Here is a 13,051-nt window from a genome sequence, read left to right on the forward strand (position 1 = left end):
ACTTGGTCTGGTGTGTTGGAGGAACAGCGAGGAGGCCCCTGTGGCTGGAGCAGAGAGAGGGGGTGGAGAGAGGGAGAAGGAAGGGCAGGCAGGGGACGGGGCAAGTCGTTCAGGGTGTTGGCGGCGGGGCGGGGGGGCAGGCAAGGAGTTTGGTTTATACTAAATACAGCAGGAAGCTGTTGGGAGCTTAGTGAGTGGAGGAGAACCGAACCCAGCCTTCCGTGTGTCGGGCACGATGTTGGGCTCCAGGCTGCACATGGAGTGGAAACTGCACATGTACAGAAAACACCCTCCTTGCGCTCAAGAAATTCCCATCCCGGTGTGTTTTTCTCAATGGACCGTCACCATTCACGTAACAGACATTTAGTGAAAGCCCACGACGTGCCAAGTCTGGTGCGGTACTTGCATCTGATGGGGACACACAAGATAGCGGCTGCGCCCCAGGGTACCCTGGACAACGTCTGGGAGCTGTCTGTGACTGTTGGACTGGGGGGGCTCCCGGCAGGGAGGGGGTGGGGCCGGGGATGCTGCTCAGGCCCCCAGCGCCCGGGGGCGCCCCTGCCCCAGAGAGTGATCCAGCCGAGGGGAGTCACTGTCCTCTCTCACCCTCAGCCTCCCCCCAATCTTCCTTGCTTCCTCTGTAACCACCCTGTGTTAGATTTTTAAGGGCTTTGTTTGGCTTGGCTTGGCTTCCGTGATCCCAGCCGTAATATTTATTCAGCCTTTGCTGTAGAGGCTCTTTTCCAGGGCAGGCAAGGCAGGTGTGGGAAGTAGGTGAGGTTTGACTTCTGGTTTCTCCCTGCCTCTGCCTCCCCCCTCATTGCTGACCCCCAGGAGCCCTGGTGCCCTTCCGATAGAGCTCTCCCTCCTCCTCGTACCCAAACCTGCCAGAGGGAAGAGTCTGCATTCGCTCGCTCACCCCTTCCTGTAGATTTAGACCCCCTAGTGCCCTTCCCCAAGATCTTTGTATTTAAAATTTTTTATATATAATCATGGACTTTAGAAGGCATTTATATGCCCCAATGAAGAGATATCTGAACAAGTCTGATAAGGATAAGCAGTGAGGGACAGGAGGACTTTTTGATGCCCTTGACAGCATATTATCTCGTTTATGGAACAGGAATGCATATGTCTAGGCAACACTTTGGAATGGACCGTCTCCATTCCAAAGTAACACTTCCACAGTAGCTTCCACCAACATGTGTAAGTGTGAAACACAGCACGAGAGATGCTCCAGCCAAGCAAGATTAAGGAACGCCGCATTAAGAAGCAGCTCTGCGGGGGCACCTGGGTGGCTCAGTCGGTTAAGCGTCTGCCTTCAGCTCAGGTCATGATCCCAGGGTCCTGGGATCGAGCCCTGTGTCTGGCTCCCTGCTCCACAGGAAGCCTGCTTCTCCCTCCCCCACTCCCCCTGCTTGTGTTCCCTCTCTTGCTGTGTGTCTCTCTGTCAAATAAATAAATAAAATCTTTAAAAAAAAAAAAAAAGAAGAAGAAGCAGCTCTGCGGCATGGACCAGAGCCCTTACGATGCGCTGCTGTGTTTTTAGAGTGGACAGAGTTTGTAGCATTTCCCAAACATAATTGTGTCGGCGTGGGTTTTGTTTTTCATTTTTACTTGGTTGGTTCTGAACCATTACCGACAGGTGAAAATGTTAACGATACCCACTAGAACAACTAAAGTAAAACAAATGAAACAGATGGATATCAGATACTGGTGGAAAATAAGGAGCCACCAGAACTCTTCCGTTGTTGGTGGGAATCAAAATGTTCTACCCTGTTTGGGAAATTGGGTAGTCTCTTATAAAGTTGCATTATAAAAATGCATCGTATGCATTTACCATATGATGGTACCACACTGTATGATTCCATTTATATGAAATCCGGAGAATAGACAAAATAATCTTTGGGGATAGAGGCTGGTTGCCTAGGGTAGAGTGGGGAGCTGAGTGGACAGAGGCGTGAAGAGACTTTTTAGGGTGGGGAAAATATTCTAGATCTTATTTTTATTTTTTATTTTTTTAAAGATGTTTTATTTATTTATCTGAGAGAGTGAGTGAGAGAGAGAGAGTGGGGAGGAGCAGGGGCAGAGGGAGAAGCAGACTCCCCTGCTGAGCAGGGGGCCCAATGCAGGGCTCGATCCCAGGACCCTGGGATCATGACCTGAGCCGAAGGCATACACTTAACCCACTGAACCACCCAGGCGCCCCTAGAACTTATTTTTAGTGGTGGTTACATGAGTGTATAGAATTGTCAAAACTCGTCAAATTGAACACACCTAAGACCTGTGCGTTATTACCGTAAACTAATTCTACTTCAGTAAAAAGTATACAAAATATAAAATGAACAATGACAGGAAACACTTAGCAAAACATTAGAAACAACAAAATAGGCATCAGTAGAAGATTGGTTAATAGAGTCTGGTGTATTCCCATAATGGAATGTTATATGGCTTTGAAAATGAATGACAATTGTTTGTATATACCATATGGGGTAATATATATATATATTTTTTAAGTAGGCTCTACACCCAGCAGGGAGCCCCACATGGGGCTCGAACTCACTACCCTGAGATCAAGACCTGAGCTGAAGTTAAGAGTCAGACACTTAACCATCTGAGCCACCCAGGCGCCCCAGACATGGGGCAATATTGAGTGTATATGATTCCATCAGTGTTTCTCACCGTTTTGTGTTTTTTTTTTTTTTTTTTTTTTTTTAAGATTTTATTATTTGACAGAGAGAGACACAGCGAGAGAGGGAACACAAGCAGGGGGAGTAGGAGAGGGAGAAGCAGGCTTCCTGCGGAGCAAGGAGCCCGATGCGGGGCTCGATCCCAGGACCCTGGGATCATGACCTGAGCTGAAGGCAGACGCTTAACGACTGAGCCACCCAGGTGCCCCTCACCGTTTTGTGTTTTGCGCTCTTCCCCCCACTGAAATTGTAACACCATACATAGATTATATATCTGCTCATGTGCTCTATGTGTATCTGTGCTTTCTGCATAAGAAGAGGAAGATCTATTTCACCCCGTAAGCTCTAGTTTTCACCCCCTTCAAGACAATATCTTCCCCATTGAAAGTGCACCAGGAAAGTGAAAAAGGACAGTGCAGAACACAGGATACCGCATGTGAGTGAAAAAAGGGGAAATGAATGTACGTTTATAAACTACGTCTGGAGTGAGACACGATGGGGATGGGGGTAGCTTTCAGGTCTGGGGGCTCCCACAGGAGGACGCTTTCTACTGCATCATCATCTGCTCTCTTGGAATTTGAAGCCATGTGCCTGTTGCACATCTTCCAAAGAAATACAATTTCATTTAAACAAAAAAAAGAAGAAAGAAAGAAAGAAAGAAAGAAAAGAAAGAAAGAAAGAAAGAAAGAAAGAAAGAGAGAAAGAAAGAAAGAAAGAAAGAGAGAAAGAAAGAAAGAAAGAAAGAAAGAAAGAAAGAAAGAAAGAAAGAAAGAAAGAAAGAAAGAAAGAAAGAAAGAAAGAGAAAACATTACAAATGAAGCAAGGAACATGAGTTCTTCACAGTTTTTCAAGTTTCCTAATATAAGCTCACCTTGTGTTCGAGTTAGCATTTAAGAGCTGCCTTTCCTATAACAGTAAATCACTTCACCTGTGTCCCCAAAGCCCAGCATTCCCACCAGGACTAGATGCCTCCCTTGTAGCATTCCTTAAATAAGGAGATGCCTCCCTTTCACCATGATTGCTTTATTCTGGTGTGAACACAAAAGTATCAATGATTGCCAGCTGAGCCCTGCCAGGAAGCAGTTCCCCTAGACCGATGTCTTTCTCACTGATCCCTCTTCCTTTCCATCCCTAAAGTTACCTCAGGTGGTTTCCAGCAGTACAGAGGGAAAATGCACTCAAAGCTCTTTGAGCTAATTCTAACTAAAGTGTGAATGACTGATATCAGGCTCATTTATTCCTTTTTTTGGGAACAGCTACATTTTCTAATGGGGTTCAGAGGAACCCCTTTAGCTCAAGTCCAGATTAACTCTTAGGTTTTTGCCCAGGGTAAAAGATGTTAGTTAGGTATAACTAGTTCTAATTAAAGGTGAATAACTGATAGCAAGCACATATATTCCGTTTCATGGGAGCATCTACATTTTCTTGTGGAACTGGAAGGCATTATAACTCAAAGATTAATTATTAGCTTTTCTCCCAGGGCAAAAATCACCCCTCTCAGATGTTACTTAGATATAACTAGATCTAGTTAAAATGTGATGACAGATGTTAGGTGAATATATTATTTTTCTTGGGAACATTTACATTCTCAAGGAGCCTGAAGGAATTGTACTTCAGATCTATATTAGCTCTTAACTTTTTGCTTAGGTCAAATCCTTCTTCTCTGTGTGTGTTTCAGATGTACTCAAGTGGTAAGACGTCCAAAAGCCACTGGCTTCTTTGTGAAACACCATGAAATTATGATATTCAATCTCACATACAAATTTTATGTCTAGAAAACCCCAGCATCTAATTTTAGGGCATGGAGGAACTGCTTCCTGGATCTTTACTGACTGGAGATTACATACTGTACCAGATTCTAGCTCAGACACGTGGCAGTTAGAAGTCAGAAAAGACTGGGAAAAACTCGGATGAGAGAGTTCTTGAAATTGAGAAAATGCTACCCACTTCCTCTACAGCCTGAGGACAGGTCCATGGGAGGCAGTATGACTCAGTAGTGAAGAACTCAGGGTTTAGAACCAGATGGACCAGTGTGTGAACTCTACCTTCACTCCTCACAAATGTTGTGTGAGACCCTGGGGAAGTCCCTTCACTCTGCATCTCCTCTTTCCACATCTGTAGAAAGGGTATGCTGGGCATGTTGGGGATGCCAGGCTGCAAGGAATGTAGGTTTGGGGCTGCTGGCCATCATTACCCCACAATGGGAGAATGAAGCCCGCCCAGAACACAGCAGAGCAGACAGAGAGCAATCGATCCCTGACAACATGGTCTGATGTCCTGGATCCAGCCATACCTGAAATTCAATCCTTGGCTTCAGATGCATGGCAGCAATGTGAGTCAGTGGATTCCGTTTTCAGCTTAAAATTTTCAGTTGATTTTCTGACCTTTCCAGGGTGGAGGGTGGGGACGGGAAGCTAACTATTCACTTTCCCTAATTAATTCTGTCCACAGAGTTCTTTCCCACTCAAACTGCACACTTGAATATGGATCATGGCAATTAGCATTAACATACTCTCCTTAGGTGTCTGTTGATCGGTCTCATCTGTCTGCCTTGTCTTTTCACAACTAGAAGGAGCCCCTTGAAGGCAGGTCTTTTCATCTCCCTTGACACTACTCAGGCCATGAGGAGTACTCAGGAGTGGCCAGTTCTGATTCTGCCAAAAGGGTTCTTTCCTACCCACATATCTTTGGTTTCTTTCTCCCTATTTTTTGACTGTCAAGGTCGCATTATTGAATCACTGAAATTATTTAAATTATTTAATCTCGTGGCATGCTATTAGCATGAGTTTGCAACCAGAGCCTAATTGTTTAAAATATATGTGTGATATAAATATAGTATCATATGATATATGTTATATATTATATGTGTATGTATATATAATGTATATTATATATACTACATATAAGCTCATATATAATACAAGCCCTCTCAAATATAAGTGTACAACTTGGTGAATTGTTACATGTATATACCGATCCGTACAGCACCTCCCAGAATAAGACACAGAACTGCCCCCGCACCCCAGAAGCTCCTTCCTAGTCATTACCACTGTTCTGACTTCGTGCCCTTTTGCTCTGTTTCCTGAATATCTGCCATTTACCTCCTTTCATTACATTCCACTCTCGTACTTATTTTTATCTTTCAATGGGATTTGCTCGTGTTTATTATAATCCACCCGTGAGTCTTGACAGCTCTACTTTCAAAACACGTTCATTCCCTGCCTGCTGCGTTCCCGCATCCTGATCCAGCCCCATCAGCACTCTCCTCCATCTCTCCCTCTTCCTGGCTTGGCCCTCACTCCCACCACAGTCTGCTTTCCTTATTATGGCATGAAAGTCCTTACAGGGGCTGTGCCCTCTCCCTTACCACCTGAGCATTGTCTTCCACTGCTCTCCCCCTCCCTCACTCCACACCGGCCTCACCTACACCAGGCACAGTCCTGCCTGAGGGCCTTTGCACTTGCTGTCCTCTCTTTCTGGAATTCCCTTTCCTAGATCTCCCTGTGGCTGGTTCTTTTCACCTTCAGATTTCTTCTCAAATCCACCTCCTCCGTGAAGCCCTCCCTGATCACCTCCTTTAAAATTGCAACTCCCCCCTCAATCCCCATCCCCCATCCTGCTTTACATTTCTTCATAGCAACTTAACCATCCTCTGAGACATCATATATTTTATTTATTTACCAGGGCATGCATTCATTCAGCAAACATTTATTGAGTGCCTGTGCTAGGCAGAGGGAAGCATCCTAGGGGAGATGAATAGTCATTAATTGTTTCATTAACAAAAAATGCCTTTTGATTCTTCCCTGCATCAACATTGGTCCAAGTGCTTAACTAGTCACAGAGAGAAAGGGATGTGGTGTGGAGAGCTAGAAAGTCTCCAGCTAGGATTATCTGCAAAATTACGACAAGACCTATGTGGGACCCCAGTGCCTGGCACACGGGAGCTACCCGACCCCAGTGCTTGTGGAAGGAACAACCGAAGATGTATCAACATAACCACAGAGTTTAGTGCACGGTTGACAAACTACAGCCTGTGAGCCAATTCTGGCCTTCTGCTTGTTTTGTAAATAAGCTTTATTGGCACACAGCCATGCCCTTTGGTTTACTGATTGTTTATGGCGGCTTTCCGGCCACATTGGCAGGGGTGAGTAGTTGCAGCAGAGACCCTGCGGCCTGAAGAGCTGAAAATATTTACTATCTGGTATACGATGTGACTGACCAACTGGATTGGAAATGTTATTTCATTTTGGTTAATTTGCATTTAAAGACCAATACTCAATTCACTTAATGGACAACTTTTGGTACCTACGGAACAGCTTGGCTACATGAATCTACCTTTGTAACTGTAAATTTTACGAACTCTATAAATACAGATCAAGGATTTCTGATGAGAATTTAAGGGCCATATTGAGATGTGTTTTAAATGTGAAAGACACTAGGGATAGGCAAGTGTTAGTATTTTGAAAAGTGAAATATTAATAGTTTTGGTATTGGGACACCTGGGTGGGCTCAGTACCTAAAGCGTCTGCCTTCGGCTCAAGTCATGATCCCAGGGTCCTGGGATCGAGTCCTGCATCGGGCTCCCTGCTCAGCGGGGAGTCTGCTTCTCCCTCTGCCTGCCACTCCCCCTGCTTGTGCTCTCTCTCTCTAACAAATAAATAAATAAAATCTTAAAAAAATATGGTTTTGGTATTGATTACAAGTTGAAATGATAATTGTTTGGGTTTGTTAATCCAATTGTTTTGATTAACCAACTGTATTATTAAGTAATTTTACTGTGTGCTGTTTCAATGTAGCTGCTAGAAATTTTCAAATGACACGTGCTATTTCCACCAGACGTTGGGTGCGCATCCTGCTCGCCACGTGCAGCTGTGTGACGGCAGGCCCCTGATTCTGCCTCTCCCTGCCTCAGTTTCTTTATCTGCAAAAGGGGGGCAAAGGCCATGCCTCCCCGAACTGTTGGCAGGAGTCGATAAATTAAAGCATGTGAGGTGCTGAGAAGGAACCTCCACAGACCCGGGTCCCTAAATCCGCTGTCTTTTCGCTGGTTTCCATTACGACCAGTACGTCCACCTGTAAGAAATCCCCGGTGCTCCAAACCTGAGAGACTCGGTGGACGCCTGCCTGGCGCTTTCCGGCTGCCTTAGCCCTTTGGCCTCAGCACAGTTCTGGTCATGACAACAGTCCCCACTTCGCCCACGAGGACGGAGACGCTAAGGGGTTATGACTCACCGTGCCACTCCGTGAGTCAGCCAGGGTTAGGACAACGCCTGGTTTCCCTGCTCCAGGCGAGGGCTTACCCCTGGCCACCATGTCACCTCCCCACTAATTTGACTTCTTACTGGAAGGTGCTCTCTACACTTCCCTTTAAGGTCAGTTTGGGGAAGAAGAAGCAGGGGATCTGGGAGCAGCAGCTCCTTGGCCAACTCCCTGCCTGCCTCCTCTCCCCACCCCACTTCCTCCTCCTCCTCCTCCACCTCCGGGACCCTCCCTTGGTGTACCGCCAGGCCGGGCAGTGAGTAAAGCCCTCGTGATATGGGTGTGGCAGGGGGGTGGGGGCAGAGGGACTCTGATCCACCTCTTGGTCAATGTCCAGTGATTAGCACCTCATCCTCTGGGCTGCCCATCCTCCCTCCTCCTACACCACGTGCTTCCGTGTGTCCAGGAAGTTCTGAGCTCTTGGGGGTGGGTGAAGACCCGTGATTTGAACCAGGGTCTCCAAGTACCCCCAAGGGAGGAGCGCTTGGCAGGGAGTGAGCTCCCTCTGTTTTCCCTAAAGGATGAAGGACATTATGGCTGAGAATTCACCCATGTATTCATTTATGCCTGTGGTCACTATTTATGGGAACACCTGCTATGTGCTAGGTGTCGGGGACACAGCGGGGAGCATACCAGACAAATCATCCCCCACTCCGCTCCCTGGTGGAGTTCACGTTCCAATGCGGGGAGACAGTGGCTAAATAAAATCATTTGCACAAAGCCGGTAAATAAGTAAGATGAAGAGACCGGGCGTAGAAAAATAGGAGGAACAGCAGGGAGGGCATGGGGCTGAAGTGCAGTGAGCAAGGGACGGGTGAGGGCAGGGATGCTGAGGGCCTGTTCCCGGGTGAGAAGGCTGATGGTCAGGCCTGTGACGGTCAGTTGTTGATGACTCTAGAAGTTTCTGTGGGGGTCTGGGTGGGACATGTGTATGGACGGAACTGGGAGGCCCGGTGTGTCAGGGACACTGTTCTCCAAGCCTGGTGTCTGGGGCTCGCTCTTAGCCAGTCACAGGAAGGTGGTTCCCAGCTTCAGGAGGATGGGCGGCCCCTGGGGCTATGCCCCATGAAGGCCTTGAGTGTAGGGCAGCGAGCAGAGCCGGCCCCCCACTCCTCTCCCGGCCCACACCCCACTGTCCCATCCCCACCCCTCCCTCTACGTCTAGCCGCCATCAAATCTTGGTGATTGCTTTATGGCCGGCCGGTCCAAGGGTCACAGCGATGCTCTCACAGGGAAGGAGGCCTCTATTGGCTGAGGATGTAGTCATCCCAGCTTCCTTCCCGTGGCGTGGGGGGCCGAGGGGGTGTCTTCTCTGGCTCCACCCCAGGGCATTCTGGAAAGGAGCCCAGTGTAGGGGTGCAGAGGCATTTCCACGTCCCCAGATCCTGAATTTGTCCTGACCCTTCATCCTTCACCTTCTGAATTGGTTTGCCAGGCTGCTGAAAGGAATCCATAGGCAGGGTGGCTTAAACAACAGAATTTATTGTCTCCCAGTCCTGGAGGCTGGAAGTCCAAGATCCAGGTGTCAGCAGGGCTGCTTCCTTCTGAGGCTTCCCCTTGCCGTGTAGACCCCATCTTCTCCCTGTGTCTCCGTTCATATTTCCCCTTTTTATAAGGACACCTGTCATATGGATCAGGGCCCGCTCCAATGACCTCATTTTAACTTGACCCTTCTGTAAAGACCCTGTCTCCAAATACAGTTACACTCTGAGGTCCTGGGGGCTTGGGTTCCAACTTATGAACCACAACACCTTCTCAAAGCTGGTGGTCTCAGCCCAATTGTCACCTCCGTAGGAAGCCATCCTGAGCACCCCAGCGGAGGCAGCCCACACCTCGGTCCCTCTAGCAGAGGGGCTCTGTTTATGTCTGGTATGCTCCCCGCTGTGTCCCCGACACCTAGCACATAGCAGGTGTTCCCATAAATAGTGACCACAGGCATAAATGAATACATGGGTGAATTCTCAGCCATAATGTCCTTCATCCTTTAGGGAAAACAGAGGGAGCTCACTCCCTGCCAAGCGCTCCTCCCTTGGGGGTACTTGGAGACCCTGGTTCAAATCACGGGTCTTCACCTGGAGGTGGGGAGGGGCTCTGTTTATCTGTCTATGTTACCCGTTCACCCCAGGGAACAGGCTCTTGTCTATTTTGGCCACTGACGGCCCCTGAGCAGCAAAGTGGCTCCAAACACATCTGTGGAATGAACCCCACAATTCAGTGTGCACTGTGGATCCCAAGATAGATGTGCCGGCGCTCGGCAAACTTGGGACATCCGCCTCATCGTCTCTCATCAGTTCATAACTGATTCTCCCATTTTGTTGTGCACAGTGGCTTTCTGGACCAGGTGCCGAGTGACCTCAGCCTTACCCCCAGCTCAGCAATAAACTTGGCTGTGAATCCACATCACTGTGGAGACTTCTTCCCTCTGAAACTCTGTCTCCCCATCTGTAAAATGTGACGATTGACCTAAAGGTTATATAAAGCCCCCTCAAGGCCAAACCTGGGGGTTAATGTTTAATCCCAGGGAAAATTGGATCAGGAGTGGCATTTGATTGGAGCTATGGGCCCAGTTCAGGTACACGGAGAAGCCCACCAATTAGAGGCCAATCCCCACCTACATAGGAGAGAGGTTGGCCATGGGGAGAAGGGGTTCAGAAAATACTGCCCCTGGCTCTTCTCACTGGGACATGCTATGAATTTCCTCACAGGACCCCCTGCCTACAGCAGGCAGAACCTCAGATCCCTCAGATCTCCATCAACTTAGAATCTCCAGGTTGGGGGCGCCTGGGTGGCTCAGTTGTCAAGCGTCTGCCTTCGGCTCAGGTCATGATCCCAGGGTCCTGGGATCGAGCCCCGCATCAGGCTCCCTGCTCAAGGGGAAGCTTGCTTCTTCCTTTCCCACTCCCCCTGCTTGTGTTCCCTCTTTCGCTGTCTCTCTCTCTCTCTATCTCTGTCAAATGAATAAATAAAATCTTAAAAAAAAAAAAAAAAGAATCTCCAGGTTGGAATACACTGGAAAGATCGCCCGGCTTATGTACACCCATCTTTGGTGGGATTTAATAACATTCATTTTTACAGCTACCTTCTATTTAGGGCATCTGATATCAGTCTCAATTTACCATCGGGTCACTAATTGTTTTTCCAAAAAATAAATTTAATGAAGAAAAAAACCAAAGTTCACAATAATGTCCAAGACTGTACTAAACTTTTTTCCTCTGATACATTTATCTTAAAAGGAAACATTATAGCACTAGAGTAAATTAAAAAAAAAAACAACACAACACAGTATCAGATGCCCAAATTAGATGCAAAGGAAAATAAACAATGTTACTAAATTTTAGGCCTGTGGAAGGTTCTGGATTAGGTGACTCTTAAAAAGAGATTAACAAATAGATATTAAAGACACAGAAGCTCCCAATTTGAGTAGTTCTTGACATAATCAGAAGATTTAAAAGAGGATCAAGGGGCTCCTGGCTGACTCAGTTGGTGGAGCACGCAACTCTTGATCTCACGGTTGTGAGTTCCAGCCCCATGTTGGGCATAAAGATGACTTAAAAATTAAAAAAAAAAAAAATTTTTTTTTGAAAGGAGGGGATTGAAAAGAAAGCAGTCTCTTACCTTTCATTAGGTTTATTTTGTGTGTGCAATGTGCCCACAAGCATGCACGAACTCAGTTCGTGCATTGAATCCCTGCAACACCCCATTGTCTCGGACTTTCTTTGTCCAAGGAAAACGATGCCAGTCCTCTAGGCCCAGCTTCTGGGTCTAAGCACACAATCTAATAAAAACTACAGCCAATATTTATTTATTTATTTATTTATTTATTTATTTATTTATTTAATTTATTTATTTGTCTACCTATTTATTTTAAAGTAGGCTCCATGCCCAGTGTGGAGCCCAATGCAGAACTTGAACTCGTGACCCTGAGACCCAGACTTGAGCTGAGATCAAGAGTCAGACGCTTAACCAACTGAGCCACCCAGGCTTCCCTCCAGCTAATATTTATTGATCCCTCACTATGCCAGGCCCTATGCTAAGTACACATGTAAACTCCATCCTCCAGAAATCTCAGTGAGTGGGGGATTTGGTCATACCCATTTTACAGATGAGGAAACTGAGGTGTTGGGAGGCAGGAGGAGGGGATGTCTCTTGTCCAAAGGCATATGGGCAGTTTGTACATGGCGATCCTGAGATTCCAGGCAGTGATGCTCTTGAGTGGCAGCGCTCCTGACGATGTCAGGCAGGATGATCATGTGACGTCATGGTCACAGCCCTGTGAATTCAATCCCAACCCCTCTTCTCTCAGGCTGTGTGATCGGGGGCAAGTTACTTGGCCTCTCTGTGCCTCAGCATTCTGCTCTTCAAAATGGGGATAACAGTACAGATCCAGCGAGCTCCTACACATAGCAGTGCCATACCAAGGATGGGATGGGGCAAGCAGCCCATTGCAGGTGCTAGCCACAAAGGGGCACATTGTCTAAAGAAAATTCAAAAATTGATAATAAGCCCTATTTTATGATCTGTGTTTTTGTTATATCTGTGTATAGGCAATTCTGAACAATGTCAATGACAGAAGAATCTTCTCCTGAAGAAATCTTGCCTTGATCTAAACAGGGGGTCAGCAAACTTTTCCCATCAAGGGCCAGACAGTAAATATTTTCAGCAGCGTGCACCAGATGGCACCTACTCAGCTTTGAGGCCCCGGTGGGAAACAGCTACGCACAGTTTGTGAATGAACGGGCGTGGCTGTGTGCCAACCAAATTTTATTCCTGACGCTGAAATTTGAATCCTATATACTTTGCACATGTCATGAAATATTATTTTCCTTTTGATCTTTTTTCCCCCAACCAGTTGAGAAACTATCCTTAGTTCCTACAAAAATAGACATTGAGCTGGATTTGGCCAGCAAGCCATGGTTTGTCAACTCTTGGTCTAATGGCTGCTAGTACTAGCGATATTTAATAGTTAGAAGCTTTGAATTAGCACATTTTCATTGTTTATCCTTTGGTAAACATTGTATCCTATTTGGAAGGGATTTTGGAGAACTCCTTGCTGTGCATTTGGCCAGAACACACACAGACTCAGCTACACGTGTCCATCTTGAGAG

Source organism: Halichoerus grypus, chromosome 1 (assembly GCF_964656455.1).
Source record: "Halichoerus grypus chromosome 1, mHalGry1.hap1.1, whole genome shotgun sequence".
NCBI classification, from domain to species: Eukaryota; Metazoa; Chordata; class Mammalia; order Carnivora; family Phocidae; genus Halichoerus; species Halichoerus grypus.